The following is a 22,321-nucleotide window of genomic DNA, read 5'->3' on the forward strand; positions in this document are numbered from 1 at the left end:
ATATCCATTGACTTAGTTAATCTTCACAGCAATCCTTTGCTCTTGAAGTGGAAGTAGTAGTGCTATCTCCTACTGAGTGCTTACCCTGCACTAAGCTCAGAGGATAGACAACTACAATTACTAATTTTACAGACGATGAAACTGACTCTCGGAAAAGGAAGAATTGAAATTTCAGCTCTGTTATTCCTTTTTTTTATTGTGGTAAAATATAGAGAAATCATATTTATTTTAACCATTTATAAATATGCAGTTCAGTGGCATTAAGTACAGTTACAGTGTTGTGTAACCATCACCGCTGTCTATAACCAAAACTTTTTCATCATCCTCGACAAAAACTCTGTAACCATCAAACAGTAACAACCCCATTTTTCCTCCCACCAACCCTTGGTAACCTCTATTCTACTTTCTGTCTCTGTGAATTGGCCTATTCTAGGTACCTCGTGTAAGTGGAATCTGCAGTATTTGTCCTTCTGTGTCTGGCTTATTGCACTAGACATCATGTTTTCAAGGTTTATCCACGTTATAGCACGTAACGAAATGCCGTTTCTTTTTTGGCTTAGAAAATCGCATTGTGTGTATATAGACCATAGTTTGTTATTCAACGGTTGATTGACACTTGGTTGTTTTCCACCTTGTAGGTATTGTGAATCATGCTGCTATGATCATTGGTGTACAGATATTTGTTCAAATCCCTGCTTTCAGTTCTGTTAGATGTGCAGCGTAGGTAGTAGCAGAGTTGTTGGATCATACGGTAGCTCTACACTTAACCTTTGAGAAAGTGCCAAACTGTTTTCTACAGTGTCGTCTTGTTTTTAAACAATTATCACAAATTTTAAGCATATACAAAAGTATAAAAATACTGTGAGTGTTCCTTGTATACCCATGAACTCATCCAGCTTTCTTATTTACCAACTGATGGCTGTCATGTTTTATCTGTACCCCCACCTGTTTCACCCCATTCCATATTATCTTGAAGCAGCTCCGAGACAGCATGTAATTACACCTGTACGTTTTTGGTACGTGCATTTAAAATATAGGACTTTTATTCCTTAATATCATTTTTTAATATTAAATACCCAGGGAGTGCTCAAATTTGCAGTTGTCTCCTAAACGTCATAAAAAATTGTTTATAAGAATTTTGAATTAGATCCCAATAAGGTCCACACTTTGCCGTGGATTGTTAGGTCTCTGAAGTCTTGTTTAATCTATAGGTTCTCCCTCCATGTCTCTCTCACTTTTTTTTCCTCCTTGAATTTTGTTTTTAAAGAAACCAGGTAATCTTTCCCATCTAGATGTCGATGATTACATTCCATGTGTTGGTAACATATTCTTCAGTCCTTTTATTTCCTGTAAATTGGTAGTTGATCCGAATGAAGCTTGCATGTTTTGTTTTGGCGAGACAGTTTCATAGGTGATGATGTGTTCTTCCATGGAGACATATATAATTGTGTCTTTCTGTGGTATTAGCAGTCACTGATGATTCATAGCTACATCCATTAATTCAGTTGAGGCTTCAAAGAATGGTGAATTCTGTTGTTCTTTTTTTCACTTATTAGCTGGGTATATTTGTACGAGGAGAAGATTCCCCTCATCAACTGTTTGGTTGCCCAGTTGTAGAGGCATGATTCTCTTCTTTTATTTAACAGTTTTCAGAATAATGAGTTGATTCACAAATATCCTCCAGTGGTGAGCAGTTTTGTAAAATTTTATTTATTCCTATCACCGTGGACTCCGTTACAGTTATTATTCTAACTGAGGCCCTGTCTTTGGCCAGTTGGAGCTTCTCGGTGACTCCTGAGTCCTTTTGACATGACATCAGTTGTTTCTAGACTTTTTCAGTGGTCAGAGCTAGGAAATATGCATGTTTGTTTTTAATATTTTTAAAATATGTCATAGGTTCCTGCTGCTACTTTCCATTTAAATTCAGAACGAGAGAATTTTCACTTATCCTTTTCTGTCTTCTATTGATAGTCTACTTTCTCCCACCTCAAGAATACCAGTTCTCAACAATGCCTGAAATTGCCTCTATTTCCTAATTCGAATCCAAGTTCTTCTGACTCTGTTCTACTACTCTCCTTAAATCACAGCCGCTTTATGGCCCTTGAAATGTAAGATAGAACATAAGTGTAGGTAGAACTCTTTATATCATTTTGAGTTACATGTGCATTCATTCACATAGATTTGCTTTTCCTTTTTGCATGCCTGGTAACTGTCCGTTCTGCAGTTTTAATGAAAATCAAGTGATAATTACTGGTTAAAGCAGCTTTGGAAAAAATGGCTCTCATCAGAATGACTGACATACAAAGTTTAATGTACTCTCCTGGTTTATAGTCTGCCTTCTCTAATTAATTTTTTATTCTTTCCCTACAAAGGAAATAATACATATTTTCATGGTTTTGCCTTATAGGACTTGCCAGAAACTATTCCTTATTTAAAAAGTTGTACAATTGGGCATCAGGTGTCAGATGAGGACGCTAGTTTTAAATTCCAGTGTGTTGTTAATGGGTTTCTGAAAGAACATAAAGATAACGGTGAGTTGCTTTTGTTTTTGTTTTTGTTTTTCCTTTACCTGAACTTTGGTATGCATTTTGAGTGGGCTTGGGGGTTTTTAACATTTTTAATAGTTCTGACATTAGTGTCAAGTTGTGTTTGGTAACATTAAGGTGGAAATGTCAGATGGTGCTAATAGAGTACGGTGTTTTTTCCTGTTTATGGTCACAAACAATTTAGTTTAGTTTGGAAAGTGATTTTTGTGAGAAATATGAACTGAACTAGCTTACTTATCTCTTTTTTAAAAATTTGAATGGAAAATACATAAAAACATAAAAATGTTCTTGTGTCCTATTTATTGGTTGAGAGGTGGAAGAAAAGGTTAAGACTCTCGGGTTCTTAGCGTACATAAAAGAGAAAACAAAAAGCAAAGGTTCCGAGTGAGACAGATCCCTAGAAGCAAAACAAAACAGAGTGGACCAGAAGAGCGGCTTCCTCATCATATATGTGTTGAAGATATTTTTGCCGCTTTTACACTTCGGTGCAAGTGAGGAAGAACACTACCACCTCTTATTCTTATCTTCAGACAGGAAGAACTTAAAAGGCTGGTGTTTTCTTGTTTCCGCTTTAAGATCTACTCTGTTGATAGTAGGTCTTAATAGCGTGTGAATTTTAAGGATCCACTTGCCTTTTTCTAGCATCTAACTATCAGAAGGAACGTGGTGTTTGCCATGTTTTAAGGCTGAGGAATCTTTTGTCTTTGGAACACCACTGACGCCCATGCGAAAGTGTTCATTTTGTCCTCTTTCTAAATTTAGCCTGAGGAGTGTGCACTTTATTAAATAAACGTAACAGACAGTAAATATTCCGTGTATATATAAAATGATGCACGTATATACATAAAACAGGGAGTAGGGGAGAAGGAATAGAATGGAGGTGGGAAGATAGGGGATAGGAGGCGAGAGAGAGAGGGAGAGACGGGAATTTCAAGATAAATTTTCATTCTATAACCTGGTTGCTTAATGCAGGTACTAGCTCTTAAATATCTTAAGCCCTCTTCACAGATCTTCCGTGTACTTTAGCTTTAAAACTTGAGAGGCTTGGCCTGTCCTGTGATAACCAGGGTGTCTAGAAAGGAGGCAAATTATCTGATTTGTTTAAACTGTAGTCACAGAAATGTTCCCTCTTAAGATGTTAGGGCGCAGCTGCCGGCCTACTCACTTCCTCCAGGCTCCTTTGTGTGTGTTCTGTCTGTTCCGCGTGGGCTAGAAGATCCTTACAAGTGCATGAGAACACATTTGTAAACCTTGATTGTTCACATGTTATACCAAGTGTAGTCCATTGCATATGCTGACTCCTCTGTGGGTCTTCTGCATGCAGTGGGCTAACTTCACCATGCTGTCTGCCATTGCAGTCTCAGGACCTTAGTTATGATCCATTGGTGACTCTCCTCTGCTGTAAGGCCCTCCCACAGGTGCCAGGCTCACTGATAATGAGGAGGAGACTATACTATGCACTCCCTAGGATTGGTAGAGACTCAGAAAATAAATTGTTTCAGTAAACACCGAGAGCCTTATAGGTTTGTTGTTAGGGCACGGGGATACAGAGGTGAGTAGAAGTCTTTGTTCAGTAGCAACTTACAGTTATCTAGGAAGAGAAACATGTAGTGAGTATAAGTGGGTTAATTATGATAAAAGAATCAAGTGCAGCAGGAACATAGAGGAGAAAGTGAGGAAGGCCTGACTGAGGAGACAGCGTTTGAGCTGGGCTTGGGGGAAGAGGATTTTGCCGGAATGAGGAAAGGACAGCCCAGGTATTGGGGACAGGTACAGAAGGCACAGGGCTTGAACTTGTGCTCTGGAGGGGCAGCCTCTGGTGTGACTAGAGGGTAGTGTGAAAGGGCAAAGAAGTCATACATTGATTTTCAGCAAATAGTTGTATAACACCTTCTAAATTGAAGGCACTGTTCTAGGAAGTAGGAAGAGAACAAAGTTCTTGCCCTTATGTACTTTCCATTCTAGTGGGGGAGAGAGATGAATAAATAAGTCAATATATGGAGTGTCAAGCGGTGGTAAGTGCTTTGGAGAATAACAAAAGAAGATGAAGAGGTGAGGGAATGTGGTAGGTGATCAGGGAAGTCCCCTCTATTAAGATGTCGATTGAGCAGAGCCTTGAAGTGAGAAACAAGCCATTGGCTATCTGGGAGAGTGGAGATGGGGTGGGAGGGTGTGTTCTGGGAGAGTGGAGATGGGGTGGGAGGGTGTGTTCTGGGAGAGTGGAGATGGGGTGGGAGGGTGTGTTCTGAAGCAGAAGGAGTAGTAGGTGCAAAGTCCCTGAGGCACGACTGTGCTTGGCATGTTTGAGGAATAGTAAGGAAGCCAGTGTGGCTGGACAGGGGAAAGTGAGTGAGGGCAGGGCAGTAGAGAATGAGATCAGGGGAGGCTGGCAGGGCAAAGGAGGGAGGTGGATGATGTAGGTCCTTGGAAGTCATAGTTTGAACTTCTAATTCAGTTGGAGAGACAGACTGATACTTGTTTATAAAGAGTTCTCAATGCTATGCTAACAACCTGGGCTGTATTCTGTGCTAAGTGAAGATGTTCAAGCGACAGAGCAATCCAGCCAAGTTTATATTTTAGAAAGATAACTATCCAAGACACTATCCAAGACACATTGTAGACTATGTATATAGTATGTGTATAGTGTGCTGCTCTTCTATAAACTACAGGATACCTGTTACGTACAAATACTTACATACAAGATACAAGTGTGAATGTAAGCACTTGGGAAATATCTGGAAGAACCACACAAGGAACTGGGAGAGTCGGACAACTTTCCATGTCCCGTATGATTGGAATTCTGAAGGGTACACACACGAACTAATGGACGTGTGCTCCCAGCCTCCGGCTAAGGAGGGAAATTGCAGGCATCAGAATCCTCTTTACCAATCAAGCGCGTTAATCCGCCTGCGTGCTGAGAGTCATCTCGAGACGCCCCGCGGTGGCGCATGCGCGGTAGGAGGAGGTCCGCGAGCTGCGTGGGCTTGTGCCTAGGCGCCTGTGGTTCGTGGCCTTGTGCTGGCACCGGGGACGCCGGGTTGGCGACTTTGGCAGTCCTGGCGTTGGGTGGGCGGTATCTTGGGGGTGACATGAGCCAGTTCGTCGGCCACGAGGAAGGGCGGAAAGCACATCCCGGAAAGGTAATACGCCTTGGCCCCTGGGCGTTGCCGGTGGAGCTCAGAGCCCCTGGGCCTGGGCTTCGTCTCTTGTGCTGTCGCCTGTCACAGTGGCCCCCGCGCGCTGGCCCGTCCGCGCTGTGCTAGGGGGTACTGGTCGTCTCGCGGCTCAGTTCACAGTAGCTGAAAGGGACAGTGTGTGATGTTCTGGTTTCTCCCCATCGTTTTAAAAGGGAGGCTCTGGCCATTGCTCCTCGGGTAAAATGCAGGGGGACTGCTTTTTAAGATGGGACTGTCAGTGTTGGGGACCCTCCTTAATTACCAGGATGGAATCCCCTTCAGTTCCTCAAGCTGTGTTGTTTAGGCACAGAAAATGTGAGTAATAGTCACTGGAACTAAGTTTGAGTGAAAAAAGGCACCGGTACCGCCGAATTTTCCATCGCAACAGTTGATCTGTGTTGTCTCTTGGAATTATAAAGGGCGTACAGTTGCTTCCTAACCGGTGTCCTTTGAGAGCTCTACCTCTGTACGTTCAAAGGATTAATTTTGAGGCTTTGCTCATACGTGTAGTAAACCCTTTAATTCCCTAAGACCTTCCTTTCCTCCATCTCATACCCCATTAAGCCCGCTTCAGTTTATCTCCTGAATTTCTTCTGAATCTGTCAACTCTTCCTCAACATCCTAATACCGAACTTGCCTGTCTGTTGCAGTGAGGTCCTAACCAGTGTCCATATATCTTGTTTCCTTCCAATCCATTCTTCACACAAGAAACCTTAAAAGCAAGTTGGGACATTGCTCATAAACATGGCTCAAAAACATTGTTTTGAGAATAGAAAACAAACTGTTGGCCTTTCACACTCTGCGTGGTCTAGAATCCTGTCTGCTTCTCTGCTACGTGGACTCCAGCTTGGTGCCTCTCCAACTTTACTATGGGTATGCCTCTCTTGTGGATCTTGTTAAATGCAGGCTGTAATTCAGTAGTTCTGGGTGGGGCCTGGATTCTGTGCTTCTAACGAGCTCCTAGGTGACGGTGACCCTGAGAGCAAGGGTCCAGCTCCTGCCTTTCTCCCTTCTTTCTGGAAGAGCAGGACGTCTGCCCCCCCCACCCCGGGAGGAGAAAACATCCGCAATGTGACTACTAGTAACCAGCTTCCCTCACAGGCAAGGGACCTTTACCACAGCTCCCTACCATTTTGTCTGAGGCGCAGCAAGCCAAAACACTGACACGCTGAGGTTTGCAGCAAAGAGGAGGTTTATTCACAAGGCAGCCAAGCGAGGAAGTGACGTGACAATAGGTCTCAAATCCGCCTCCCCAAAGGCAAGGGGCTTGGGGTATCTATGGGATAAAGAATAAAGAAGCAGGGCAGTATGAGGCATAGGGAGCATGAGGAAAGGTGATTGGAAAAAGGTGTGCTCGTCATTGTTCTGAGCTGGCGTAACTAGGCTACGGGGCTCAGCACATTCTCAGGCTGTAGTTTTCGGCCCTCTGATGGCAGGAGGTCAAAAGGCACTGGCCCAGGTGGAAGATCGGTGGTCCTCTCCAGTCTCAACCAGCTCAGCCTAACTAGACACAGCTGATTCCAAGTTCCTGGACAATACCCGGGGCAAACATCTTATTGCTTATGCTACATGTTATTTGGAGGACGTGCAAGTGTTCAAGCTACCTTGAGGATTGAAGACAGGATTTGACTAATCCTTACACATGGTTTCGCCTCCAGATGAGCAGAAGAGGCCTGTAGGCTGAATCTGGCTCCTGGCACCTGGAATTGGAGGCAGATGGTTTAAAAACAGGCTCTCCCACCCTCTGTGTTATCTTAGGTAGATAGACTATTGAACCTTCCTGTGCCTGTTTCTCCACCAGCAGCATGGGGACACTCAGAGTCCCTCTCTTGGGGGCTGTTATGGGGGTTCAGTGAGATATAGATGCATGCACAGGCACACGGGAGACACCCAGTGTGTGTTAGCTTCATGCTTACTTTTATTAGGAGACCAGTATTGTTAGAAGATTTCTGGTTTGGACAGCAAATTAGATAGGTGGTCATTACTATAGTTTATGCGACAGCAATTCACATTACCATTTGCAAAAAAGCAGTTGGTTGTCCAGTGGGGATTATAAACATCCATTTACCATGAGCTACTGAACAGATACTTTACACAGTAACTACTTCAAGTACTATTTAAGATCAATTCTCTATGTTGTCTTAAGCAGTTGTTAACCCCCAATTTCGTGAATAGTCCCAAGTAAGTCACTTGAACATCAGCTAGAGCAATCTGTTTCACTTAGCAAGCCTAAAGTTATAGTTCAACAATTTTATTTACTGTTCTATGACAAAAATTACTCTCAACAGCTATGCCCTGGATAAGTAATCAGCTAAAGCTAGTTTGACTGACCAAATCTGATTTACTGAGTTAATAATAAGCCAGTTGATTTAGAAAGGTCTAACGTATATTTCTCATCCATTCAGCATTAAACTGTTTCCCATGCCTAAAATGTCTTTTTTCCCATTCGTACCTATCCAAATTCCTACTTCTGTGCCGTAGGGCTTGGCTGAACTACAACTGCCTTTAGTGACACTTTTCTCACCTGCACAATTGGAGATAATTTTAGTCTCCTCAAGACTCCCACGGGGTTACCTCTGTTGTGACACTTGACGATTTGGTGGCATATTTTATTTTATTTTATTTTATTTTATTTTACTTTAAATAGCCTTCCATTACTCCGTGCACATCAAACAGTAAATGCTTTCTCCTAGTAAAGGTGCATAACAATTTTCTGAACTCTTCTGCTCTGGGCAAGATTCATAAATACACCAGGCAAACATAGTGAAAGAGGAGACAGTACTTGTGTTATATTCAGTTGGGTCTTGATACCTAAGTGTGACTCTTAACCAAGGATTATGCAGTAATTAAGGACACAGGTTAAAGTTGTTTAGAGTGTGTCCTAAAGTCTCACTGGCAGAATTTAAATCTCTACTCTGGAAATTGTAGACCTGAGACAAATTACTTCCCTAAACTTCATTTCCTACATCTGAGGAAGATAATAGTATCTACCTTGTAGTAGACTGAATAGTACCATTGCCCCCAAATGTCCACCTTCTAATCCCCAGAACCTGTGAATGTCACCTTAAATGGCAGAAGGGACTTTGCCAATGGGATGAAAGTAAGGGTTTTGAGATGGGGAGATTCTTCTGGCCTACCTGGATGGACCCAGATGTAACCACTGGTGTTCTCGTAAGAGAGAGGCAGAGGGAGTTTTTACTCCAAAGAGAATGTGATGATGAAGTTGGGGTTGGATTGATGTGGCCAGAAGTCAAGGAATGCTGTCAAGGAAACAGATTCTCCCTTAGAGCCTCTAGAAGGTGGATGGACGGCCTTGTCAACTCCTGGTTCCAGCCCAGGGAAACTGGTTTTGGACCTCTGTCTTCCAGAACCATAAGAGAATGAGTGTGTTTTGTTTTACGCAAGCTCATTGGTAGTAATTTGTTACAGCAGCCATAGGGAACTAATGCGTACCTCATAGGAACTATTTCTCCAATTAAAATGTGTGACTGGAAACACACTTGGTGGCATGTCTGACACCCGGTAGGTATGCTACTGTGGGTAGTTCTTGGAAACTAAAGCCTTGGTTTTTGAGGAATCATCAAAACCAGTACAATGGTTGCCATGTTCCTCCTTGTTCATCCTGGTGACAAACCTGTAGAGAGAGCTCCATCCTTTCCCACAGGACACCCACCCGTAGTACTTACAGGGAAGAGGTTATGTCTCACTTCAGGCACCTTCCTCTTTTCCTTTCTACTTTTTTTTTTCATTAATCTTCATCCAACTGGCCTTTCTAAGTTAAAAAAAAAAACAAGACAAAACCATTTCTCAATGGATTCAGATACTACCCCAAGTTAATAATCCAACCATGTTCTTGTTCTTCCGGGTCTCATCACCAGAAATTTCTGAGCTGAAATCCTCTCTAGTTTCTAGGATCAGTCACTTTCTAATTTCTCCCTTCTCAATTTCAGAGTCTTGTCAGTTTAGTCCCTTCCCTAACCACAACATCTATTAAGGTGACACAGCAAAGTGATGAAAGTCTGGACGGTCTGGTTTTCATCCTGGGTTTCTGCCCGCTACTTACTGTGTGGCATTAGACAAGCTATTCAACCCCTCTGGGCCTCAGTTTCCCCCAAAAAAGGTGAATATTATGAACATTACCTACCTATAGGGTTGCCATTATGAGGATTAAGTGAGTTAATATTTGCTAAGCACTTAGAAGATTACTTGTTATAGTCTAAGCACTACAGTTGTGCTTGTTAATAATAATAAATGCAATTCCAAGCGTATAACTTACTCAACTTTCTGTCATAACTTTGAAGTGTTGGTCTATCTGTTGGCCAGCGTTGCAGGTAAATGAGTCGAGGCATGGGCTGAGGCATTGCTACCAGTGAGTGGTGTGTTCCCAGAACTAGGAACAGCCGTGTGAAATAGGTAGCGGTTCTACGTGGAGACAGGGCAGACTGGAAAATGACAGCGCTGGGAAGGAGGTGTGGTGTCCATAGGTTTGGTGTCAGAGCTGCTGCCTGCTGAAGCACCGATGCCGGCCTAAGCCGTAAATGGGGGGAGGGGGCTGGGGAAAACAGGGGCAGAATAGAAAGGGAAAAGAGGGGAAGAACGGAGAAAGATAGCCTAGGGAGGAGGTGTGGTGTCCATAGCTTCGGGGTCAGAGGTGCTGCCTGCTGCAGCACCGATGACACCCGAAGCCGTAAATGGGGTGCTGGGGAAAAGGGGGGCAGAATGGAAAGGGACAACAGGCGCAGAACGGAAAACGATAGCCTGGGAAGGAGGTGTGGTGTCCATAGCTTCGGGGTCAGAGGTGCTGCCTGCTGCAGCACCGATGACACCCGAAGCCGTAAATGGGGTGCTGGGGAAAAGGGGGGCAGAATGGAAAGGGACAACAGGGGCAGAACGGAAAACGATAGCCTGGGAAGAAGGTGTGGTGTCCATAGCTTCGGGGTCAGAGGTGCTGCCAGGTGCAGCACCGATGACACCCGAAGCCGTAAATGGGGTGCTGGGGAAAAGGGGGGCAGAATGAAAAGGGACAACAGGGGCAGAACGGAAAACGATAGCCTGGGAAGGAGGTGTGGTGTCCATAGCTTCGGGGTCAGAGGTGCTGCCAGGTGCAGCACCGATGACACCCGAAGCCGTAAATGGGGTGCTGGGGAAAAGGGGGGCAGAATGGAAAGGGACAACAGGCGCAGAGCGGAAAACGATAGCCTGGGAAGGAGGTGTGGTGTCCATAGCTTCGGGTTCAGAGGTGCTGCCTGCTGCAGCACCGATGACACCCGAAGCCGTAAATAGGGTGCTGGGGAAATGAGGGGCAGAATGGAAAGGGACAACAGGGGCAGAACGGAAAACGATAGCCTGGGAAGGAGGTGTGGTGTCCATAGCTTCGGGGTCAGAGGTGCTGCCTGCTGCAGCACCGATGACACCCGAAGCCGTAAATGGGGTGCTGGGGAAAAGGGGGGCAGAATGGAAAGGGACAACAGGGGCAGAACGGAAAACGATAGCCTGGGAAGGTGTGGTGTCCATAGCTTCGGGGTCAGAGGTGCTGCCTGCTGCAGCACCGATGACACCCGAAGCCGTAAATGGGGTGCTGGGGAAAAGGGGGGCAGAATGGAAAGGGACAACAGGGGCAGAACGGAAAACGATAGCCTGGGGAGGAGGTGTGGTGTCCATAGCTTCGGGGTCACAGGTGCTGCCTGCTGCAGCACCGATGACACCCGAAGCCGTAAATGGGGTGCTGGGGAAAAGGGGGGCAGAATGGAAAGGGACAACAGGGGCAGAACGGAAAACGATAGCCTGGGAAGGAGGTGTGGTGTCCATAGCTTCGGGGTCAGAGGTGCTGCCTGCTGCAGCACCGATGACACCCGAAGCCGTAAATGGGGTGCTGGGGAAAAGGGGGGCAGAATGGAAAGGGACAACAGGGGCAGAACGGAAAACGATAGCCTGGGAAGGAGGTGTGGTGTCCATAGCTTTGGGGTGAGATGGGCTGCCTGCCTGATCTGAGAAAAGCGAGTGAAAGCGGGAGAGCTTCTCCCTAGCTGCTAAGTCTTCTCAAGGTCTAGCACGCACTGAACACTGGCCGGCTCAGCCTGGGTGTTGACATTGCACTGTACGTGTCACAGAGCAAGGGCGGGTCAGGGGGTGGTATGGGGGCCCCACACAAGCCCAGCCCCTGGAGAAACCCGGCCCGAGGGCAAAGAGCCCGACCCCTTGTGGGCTTTCTAGCGGCTGGGACTTGTCGCTGTGGGTGGCAGGTGTTTGGCACCGGATGGGCTACCATGCGGAGACTGTTGGGGACTGTGGAAGTCTTCTCCTCCAGAGCTCACCCTGCCTGGGCACCGGCTCTGCAGACCCCTCAGCCCTGGCTATGTATCGGCCAGCCCTTCCCCGCAACGGGGCCCAGAGGCCAGAGCCTGCCCAGAGCTGAGTGGAGGAGGCACCCAGAGTTTGCCAGGCTGTGGCCCGCCACCTCCGTGGACCTCCCCAGCTTGTCCGCGAGCCCTGGAGACAGGAGCGCCTTCTCCAGGGCTGCTGAGCTGCCAGCATCACCATGAGCCAGGCGGTGAAGGTTTCTGAGCAGGGGATGCAGAGCCCTGACGCGACTGGATGCTGCACCCCACGATGTCCCTTCCTGGCAAGTAGGTTCTTTCTTCACTTGTTTTTCGAAATTTGGTAAAAGAACATTTAAACCTTCGACTGTTCTTCAGGGTATACAGATGGTAGTGGCTTAGCCGGGATTCGAAGCAAGCCTGTGTGATTCCAGAGCTCGTGCTCTGGACTCTGGTGCCTCCTTATCATATATGCTTCATGTGTTACTTTTAGCCCTAAGTGCCATACCAGTATTGAACACATACACTGCCCTGTAGGAGGTGTTCTTTTGTTCAACGCGTGAATTGGTCATCCACCACACTGGGTTCTAATCTCAGAAGATAGGTCAGGGACCACCAGTTGTCAGCATAGCACCATCCCACATTTCTAATTGAGGCTTGCAGCCTAGATTTGTCCCTTTGGTCTAGTTTGAAGGATCCAGGTATGTAAAGCTTATATTCTAGATAAATCAGGGGCTCTCCTGAAAGGAATTCATCAATGAATTATTCTGTATGGATTAGAAGCCAGTTTCTCTGGCCTTCCTGGAGTATATCCAGTAAGGCATCTCATTCATGTCTAGAAAGCAAATATATCATTTATTGCAACTTCAGCATGGAGCGATGTATTGGTTTAAAATAAAGTACGATCAACACAATTTGGTCATTGTGAGTATGCCGGCTGGGTCCACTCTTTACTACACATATGTAACTCTAGAGCTTCTTAGGCCCCATAGAGGAGACATACTCTTGTGTGTCTAGGACAAGGGAAACATGTGTTGTTATTCAGGAGCTGGAAGCTACAGCATGACAGGAAAGAACTGAAAAATCCTGGTCTTGGTCTACACATCACTTTACCTTGTTCGAATCTTGTTTCTTTGGCTTGCTTCATTGGAGTGTCTTCTCTCTCCTGGGACTGACATTGTGTGTTATATATCAGGCATGTAACATGTAGAAGTTTCAGAACCCAGAATCATATAGATCAGTGAAAATTTATATATTTTTGTTTAAAATCTATTTAAAATCACACTGGGCATAATTCATATATTCCAAAAGTAGTTTGACCCTCTGCTCATGAGATTCTTTTTATGGTATGTCAAAGCAAATTTGGACTTCCATCCCCAATAAACTTTGAGGTTGGAGGACACAAAAGCTTTTGCTCAGACCTAAATTCTGTCTGAAGAAAAAGGGTAACTATGATAAGCCCTTTCTAACCTCTCCAGGAGCAGAAATGATTTACAGCTATGGCATTGAACCATAATTTCTTGATCTCATTTGAGAAGAGCTCAGTAAGAAACCGTGTCTTGATTTTTGTTTGTTGGTTCCCTGTTTTCTTGTCTTGCTTACCAACAATCCACTGTAATCCATGAGTGAGTATGGCAGCAGGCTGAGTGTTCCCTGGAGCTCATTAAGTGAACGTTTTTTCCTAAAATGACTTTTGTCTCCTTGTTTTCAGCCCCTCTTCTTTCCTCTGTCCTTTACTATAACCAGGGCTCAGCAAAAGCTGCCTGGCTTTGTGCAGACCCTACTTAGGGTAGTCTTTTCTTCATTATTTTATTCATGGCCCCTCCATTTCATTGTTTGCCTTCTCGAAATGTGTTGAAATCTTTCTGTGGTTGATGACTTCCACAATGTCTTGGCTTTTATTGGTTGATTAATTTTGGTATTTCTGCAGTTTTATTTAAACATGGTTTCAGGAGGACCAGAAAGTAAATATATTTCCTAGTCTGCCATCTTGAGCTGAAAATCCCTGTGGATGTTAGCATCCAATGTTCCCATGGGTAAAAAACCCAACCTTGGCATTAATAGATGTACACTCAAGATTTCAGCTTTTCTTGAGCAATCACTAAGGATTTAATATGCGGTCACTTCTAATGGGAAAATAATAACTATCTCATGGCGTTGATCTGAGGATTAACTTAGATAATGGACAAGAAAATGCTTTGTAAGGTTTTAAAATCTATAAAAAATGTTTTTGTTATTATTTGATTTGTTGCTATTTCACCTTTAGCCGACAGTTGTTTGTGACCTTGCTTATGTGAGAAAATGCCTTCTGGTTTATTGTTTTGAAAGCCAGATGATATTTTTCAATAGCTCAATGGAAATGGCATCATTTGTGAAGTTGAAGGGTGAAGGCATAAATGTTTCTTGACATTTGAATCAACTATTGGTCTTCTGGGGCTTGTCCTTATTCTCCTGCAGTCTCTAATCAACGTGGCATCCAGAGAGATCCTGTTAAAACATAAGTCAGATCATGTCACTCAAGTCTCTTCAATGGCTTCTTCACAGGAAAAGCAAAGTCCTCAAAGTGCCTCCACAGCCCTAGAAATCTGGGCCTCTGTTTCCTCTCTGACTGTTTCCTTCTCCTCTCCACTTTGCTCCCTCTGTTTTCCACACACTGACATCCTTTCTGCTCCTTGGATACTCCAAGCCCACTCTTGCCTCATTGCCTTTCCATCTGACTGTTCCCTCTGCTTGTGCTATTCACTTCCCAGATATGCACCTTGCTCCCTCTCACAACCTTAGGTTCCCTCGTAAATTTTATCTTCCCCAGAAAGCCCTCAGTGATCACTTAGTTTCCGATCGCAGCCTCCTCCTACCAGCTAACAATCTCCATCCGCCTTCCCTGCTTGCTGTTTTTCTCCAGCACTTACCTGATATACTAGTTATTCTACCCATTTATTCAATTTTTATTTACGTATTTACACTTACGATTTTATATTTGCTTCTTTACTTTTGTCTCTCCCCTCAGCTCGAGAGAGGCTATATTCATCTGTGTTAATCACTGCTGTGTTTCCTGAACATGCCTAGAAAACATCCTGAAGAAGGGTGCCTGAAATTTGGTAAGGGATCCATCAGTTTTCTTGGCTGAATGAAGAAATATGTTCATAAATTACTGAACAAATCTCTGGGGTTTCTGAATTAAGGACTAATGGGAAGAGGAAGGCAAATGGTTGGGACAGGGTACTGCAAGAAGTAGTATTTGGAGTACTCTGATAGCTATCCTAATAGATAACATTTTGTTCATTTAAATAGTTTGAACGAGAGAGCCGGGAACTAGGGACACACAGCATCGAGGTTTTATAATGCATTCCGTAGAGTTCTTTTCAAGTGTGTTCAAATATCATTGAAAATATATGCATGCATATAAACCTCTGTTACTTGATTTAGTGCTTTACAAGAGCCCCTCAAGGAAGGGGTAGTAGCAACTCTCAGTATCCTTCCTTTACGATGAGCTTACGTTATTCAAAATTACATCGTAATTTATTTGTAACTGTGAAACTAGACTTAGTTATTTAGTAGACCCCCCCTAGAAACCTATGACGTTAATAAAACCAACAAAAATGTGTTCAGTTTCCAGTGATACACACACTACAGACTCAATTATGTGTCATCCATCTTAATGAAGGGAAGAAGTGATTTAACAAACACAGAGCAAACAGAATATGAAGTTTTGTCCTCCATTAATATTAGTAATGGATAAAGTGGGCTCCAACGCCTTCAAGGTAGCTTGAGACCCATCATCTGTGTGTCATGGGCAGGGGGATGCTCGGCCAGGATGTCTTTCTCTGTCACTGAGAAAAATTTCCATAATATATAATGATACTTACTGAAACAGATATGGGGCATTTGGGTAATTAGGAATCCGTTAGCATATTTTTCCGGAAGCCTTGACTACAAAACGAAGATAGTAGATTTGGACACTTCCAGCTATGCAGAAGTTGTTTGGGTATTCATCTTTATGCCGAATGCAGTAAGCTTATTTCATCTCTGCAGCTTCCCACATACCATTTTCCCACCTCTGTTTTGTGTTTGGAAAGACTTTCAGAAATTAAAACTCAAGTTAAAAAGTGAGTGACGGGCTTCCCTGGTGGCTCAGTGGTTGAGAGTCCGCCTGCCGATGCAGGGGATACGGGTTCGTGCCCCGGTCCGGGAAGATCCCACATGCCGCGGAGCGGCTAGGCCCGTGAGCCATGGCCGCTGAGCCTGCGCGTCCGGAGCCTGTGCTCCGCAACGGGAGAGGCCACAGCAGTGAGAGGCCCGTGTACCGCAAAAAAAAAAGAAAAGAAAAGAAAAGAAAGTGAGTGACAACTTAAATGATATATGGACTATTTTGCTGACTTACAAGAGCATGCAGAATTAAATATGACCCAGTTGAAATGTTAATTTTATTTTAATGTGTATATTGGGGTGGAGTCTTAAAGGTGCCAGAAAACAAGCATTCACCCGTCCTGTTTGGAACTGCAGCACACAGGCACCTTCAGTTACCAGTTCTGTTCATTCCACAGAATCATCTTGGGAAAACATAACTGTTTTTTATGTACCTGGTATATATCTTAATTAGTTTGAAGAATTTCCCAAATACCTGTTAATATGTAGTTCTCCAATTCCAATCTTGCCACGTCCTGTACCAGTGACACAGCACATAGGAGTTTTATTTCTCTTTCTTTCTCTGGGTTGCTGAGAACCCAACGAGAGAACAATGGAATGGCATCAAAGAGATCAGGGTTCCTGACTCAGATTTGCCATAAAATAATAGTGTCCTCTTGGGAAAATTATAGTTATTCTAGGCCCCTTTGCTTTTCTTTACTTTGACAGAGCTGCACTAGATGACCCCAAGTAACACTGCACTCTTTGCAGTAGTAGCTTAGACGTTATTGGTTTTCTGAAACAAATGAAGACAGTGACACAGGAAACTGTGCAACATCTCTGTAACTATGTTTTCTTAGAGTTGCCTCCATTTTACAGATGATAAGATGGCTGAGCACAGAAGTAGGTGTTTTGACCAGAGGTTCCAGAGTAGATGGAACTGAACCACAAGTTTCCTTCATTCCTGAAGCTCACTTAGCCAAAACATAGGCTTCTGAATATTAAGCTGTAAAGCATATTATCAGTATGCTTTAAAAGAAGCGGTTCTTCTAGGATTTCTAATTACTAGCAGGCGGTTTTGAAATTCTTAGAAGATCATCGAATTTTGTGAGATTTACAGCTCTCTTTTCCTGTCAAGCAAGTTGTATTAGTGCCAGACAATCACCTGAGCTTCTGGATGCTTCTCTGAACCTCTTGAATTTTTCTTCTTGCTATCTGAAATTCATGCCAGATAAGCCTTTTTGTAGAGAGCATGTACAGACTTGTCTGTTTTCATATAAGAAAGCGATGCAGTGAGCCAGGTCGGGGATTAAGCCCTCATTCTCAGAGTGGTGTTGAGCTCCTGGTGAAATATTATCATCTTTACCTCAGAATAGAAAAGCAGTTATCTCAAGTTTTTAATGCCATTAACTATTTATACATTTATGTATAATACATATATTTATTGTACCTACGAGGTGTGCTCTCTTTGGGAAGTACAAAGCTATTTGAGACGTAAGTTGTTCGTTTGTTTGTTTTCCCACAAATACTGTGACCCTTTGAGCAGGAAGGTCTATGTTTTACTAACATCTAGAACAAGCAGCTAACACGGTGTCTAAGATGTAGTCAATAAATATGAAATAGGTAAATGAACACATTTCTAAGGAAGGGCCAGGACATGAACAAATAGAAAATTTTCATTTTCAGTCACAAAGCCACAACAGACATAAAAATGATACAGACAACAAAGTGCCACGGTCATTCAAAGAAGGCATAGAGTTGATACAACAAGGATCTCCTCTATGGCACAGGGAACTGTACTCAATATTTTGTAATAACTTATAAGGGAAAAGAATCTGAAAACGGAATCACTGTGCTGTACACCTGAAACGGACACGACATTGAAAATCAACTATATTTCAATTAAAAACCAAACCAACAGACAACAGCAACAACAAAAAACCAGAGAGGTCATAGAAGTTCTTATGAGATTCCAGAAGAGAAGAGAAGCCAGATGAGGACGGGAGAGGAGGCTTTTGAATCAGTTCAGAGAAGTCACAGAGGAACGAGTCTTTGATCTGAACTTGAGATTAAGATTAAGATGAATTAATCTGAATTAATTAAGATTGCAACACAGGGATATTACAGATGAAGGTAATCACATAAACTTACTCTACTGAAACTTGCAGAGGTTATGAGTGTTGTTCAAGATCCCAAAGCAAGTGCATTGTGGAATCAGAATTTTAAGTGAGGCCTAATGAACTAAAAACAAAGAAACACAGAAACAAGCCCTTCCTGTGACACCACGTTGCCTTTGAAGTCGTTTTTCTTTGGCGGGTTGGCAGAAACTGGTTCCAGTGTTTCTTGCAGGAATGACTGGCCACAGGACTGGGCGTCGTAGCTTCCTGCCAGGCGGCCGAAGGTCGCAGGCAGGTGGGTCACTGGGACACACGCGGAGGGGCTCCTGCCCGGCTCCCTGGCCGCTCAGTGCCCCTGCCCCAGAGCGGGGGTGGGGGCCCCAAAGCAGCCTTGTCTGAGTCCCCTGCCACTAGAGAGAGTATTGGCCCAACACTTGTAGAAAACGGGGACCTTGCTGGCAGTTCAGTGGAGGGACACAAATAAATCTTTGCCGACTTTCTGCTGAAGCTCACGAGGGTTCACTCCTAAGCCTCTTACAAGGTCAGCTGCCGAGGCTGCGAGAGATGAGTCGGGGCTCGCCCTCCACCACGGGGAGATCGCTGGTTAAAGCGCTCACGAGGGAGTGAACCGCGTGTCCGCACCGACACGCACGGGCAGACCTCGTCGATGCCTTCTGTTCGGGGTATGAAGCCCTCTCCTGCCTCTTCCAGGCTCTCTAGAAAGCATGTGCAGAGCCTCCCACCCCACCCTCGGACTCCGCGGGCCACAGCTGGAGGGAAGAGCCAAGGAACCGTGGCAGGAAGAGGCCAGAGGTCAGCGGGCCTCGGCCGGAGCCCGTCAGTCGGTCCCCATTCACACACCACCAGACGATCCTCTTGACCTGGGCAGTAGCCGCCAACCGACCGCTGAGGTGAGCCCGGTGCGCGCTTGGCTACCTGGCATGGCTGGGAACCCCAGGATCTCCTGGCAGAGGCGGGCATTCTCCTGGGCCGGGTCCGCGGGCGTCTGCGTGTGCAGGGCCTGAACCACCTTGGCCAGGACGATCTGGCACAGGTTGAAGAGGCCTGGGGGGCGGGAGGAAGGAGACGGGGGGCTGGCACCGTGTCCAGGCCGCGCTTTCCAGCCGGGCAGACCGGAAGCCCCCTTCCCTTCCCTCGGTCCGGCCGCATCTGGGTTGGCCTCCCGGGACTTGATGAGCTTGTCCAGCAGCTCCTGAGGGACGGTGCTGCCCGTGCCCCACCAAGACTGGCAGCAGCGCCAGGGCCTCCCAGGGCACGGCGCCCCCGGCCCCAGAGCCTTCCCTCTGGTTCTCGTCACCGGCTGTCACCAGACTTGCATGCAACGTTCTTTTCTTTTCTCTTGTCGTCTTTACGTCCCTCAGCCACGCAACGCGGTGAAGCCCTGACGCTCGCTGCCGCGTCGATACACCCTGAGAACACGATGCTCAGCGAGAGAAGTCATACACAGAAGGACACACAGGGCGTGACCCCACTGAGGAGAAACGTCCAGAGCAGGTAGATCCACGGAGTCAGCGAGTGGGTTCCTGGTTGTCAGGGGCTGGCGAGGGGACGGAGTGATAGCTAAGGGCGTGAGGGACATTTTCGGGGTGACGGAAATGGTCCAAAGCAGTAGTGACGTCTGTACAGCTCAGTAAACTGTCCCCACACGCCCCGGTGCAGCCTGTGAGAGCATCGCTCTCAGGATGAAGGGCTGACCACAGGAAGACTGAACGAGCAGTGGGTCCTGGGCCCAGACGCTCAGCTGGCGCCCCCCACGTGGGGAAGTCACGGGGACTTGCTGAGCCTCCACGGAGACTGGCAGCAGCCCCCGAGCTCACAGGGCACTGCGCCCCCGGCCCCAGAGCCTTCCCTCTGGTTCTCATCACCGGCTGTCAGCAGACTTGCAGGCAACATTCCTTTCTTTTCTTTTGTCTTTTTCCAAGGCAACTCTTGAGTGCATGTATTTAACATGCAGGGAACCAGCCCTGACTCCTTGATCTGGGTCTTCCAGCCTCTAGAGCCTCGAGGACATCCATTTCCGTTATTTACGCGCCCAGTGCCTGGGGTCTGATGATGGAAGCTGACACCGAGGGCGTCACCACGTGCGGGGTGATGTCAGTGGAAGAATCCCATGGCGAGGGCCTGCCTGAGGACCACGCACGCCCGGGCCCTCCCCGCCCCCTGCCTGCAGCCCTGCGCCTGGGAGCGGAGCTGGTGCATCGCGTGCCCGACGTCGTGGAAGTTGGTCTCCCGCTCATCATGCTGCAGCAGGGAGGGCAGGTTGGGCGTAGGCTTGGTGAAGTTGGCCACCATGGCCGCGATGGCGATCTGGCAGCTCCCATCATGCTGTAGGCAGCCCGGCTGCAGGCCGAAGCAGGCCGCGTGCCCGGACTTCCCCACCCTGCGGAGGGACGTGGATGGGGCCCCGCTTCCACAGAGGAGCCCCGGCCCACGGCCGACAGGTTCCCCCACGCACGCACCGAGGATAGAGATCAGGTAGAACTTGCCGATGGATGACCTTGCCCGAGGCCGCGTCCCAGACCGTTTAGAGCCTCACGTCTTCGTGACACATGCTGGTGCCCTCCTCCAGGTCGAAGGTCAGCCCCAGCAGCTCCTGGGAGATGCCCAGCAGCCCGCGTGTGAGCGCCTGCATGGGGAAAGCCTCATTGAGCAGGTACTGGTTCACGTGGTAGCGCGTCTCCTCCCCCGGTTCATGTAGTAGCGCAGGTCCCAGGCGTTGATGGGGCCGTCAAAGTGCAGGCCCCGCCTCTGGCACTCGGCCTTCTTTAGCTCCAGGATCACGGCCGCTCCTGCTCCCCGAGGGGCTTCAGCTTCTGGGCCAGCTCACCTGCGGGCGGAGGGGAGAGGCGCGGCTACGTCCCTGGGGCGGCCCCCCAGCCACCCCCGACCCCGCGCCCCTCGAGGCAGAATGAAGGGTCTGGGAAGGTGACCCCCAAGGGCTGACACAGTGGGGTCTCCGGTCAAGGTCCGCCTGACCCCGTCCCCACTGGGACTCAGGGGGAGGCGGTGTTACCTAGGACAGTGGCCACCACCTGGCTGGTCTTGTCCATGTTCATCTCCAGCACGGAGTCGGCATGCGTGCGGAACCCCAGCAGGCGGGACTTCAGGGCCTGCAGCCTCACCAGCTCCCTGAGGATCACGCAGTTCTCCTGGAACCCAGAGACGGAAGGCGCTGGGGACCGAGGGCCATGGCCTCCCCGCGGGCCCCGGGCCAGGTCTCTGCAGGCGGGCAGGGCTCCCAGGCCACTGGCGGGCACAGCCAATCCCCCTCCCTCCTCCTCCTGGCCCGGATTTCTAGACACTTTGGTGCTGTCCTAACACGTGGTCTTTATTAACACAGGTCCTTTTGGAACCAGAAACGGCATGAACGTGATGGGCTCTAAGGCCAAGGGCAGGAAGAAATGCGGCCAGTCTTTCCAGGAGCCACCAAGGGGCCTCCCCGGGCTCAACAAGACAAACACGGCTGCCGTGCAGACAGTGGCTCAACCCCACGGCGCCCGAACACCCAGCCCCTGGACGGTGAGACAGCTGTTGCTGCAGGTGGCCCGTGGCTCACTGATGAGGCCCGGCCCCAGGCGTACGCCACCTTCTCTGGGGCCACCTCTCCGGTCTGCAGTGGGGTTCTCCTGGGAGCCCCCAGTCACCACGGGACCAGCGTGGCCTGTCTGTAGCCCAAGAAGGTGGGGACACAAGACTGTCCCCCGTGCCCCCCGCATCACCCGCGAGGCCGAGCGAGCACCAGTGGTGTCTGCGGGGAAGATGAAGGGCTCACGCACAGCCCCCATCTACAGAAGCACAGACTGCAGCCACCTGCGCTATGGAACAAACACAAGTGTCCACGCAGGACCCGATGTCTGAATGTCAAGGCCATGCCCGGGCCACGGTGAGAAGGTGCATCCCCCATGCAAGCCACAGAGAGGGGATGGGGGGGCCATCTACGATTCTGAGCTCATCGGGCATCACCCCAGAGGGAGAGGGAGAGGGAGAGAGGTAGACAGAAGTACAGAGGGAGAGAAAGA

The 22,321-nt window shown here is 47.3% G+C and overlaps 1 pseudogene; it reads right to left on the reverse strand.

Annotated features, from left to right (window-relative positions):
• Nucleotides 1–20,622: 20,622 nt before the first annotated feature.
• Nucleotides 20,623–22,087, reverse strand: LOC137228281 (thimet oligopeptidase-like; annotated as a pseudogene).
• Nucleotides 22,088–22,321: the final 234 nt, after the last annotated feature.

Source organism: Pseudorca crassidens, chromosome 7 (assembly GCF_039906515.1).
Source record: "Pseudorca crassidens isolate mPseCra1 chromosome 7, mPseCra1.hap1, whole genome shotgun sequence".
Taxonomy (NCBI): domain Eukaryota; kingdom Metazoa; phylum Chordata; class Mammalia; order Artiodactyla; family Delphinidae; genus Pseudorca; species Pseudorca crassidens.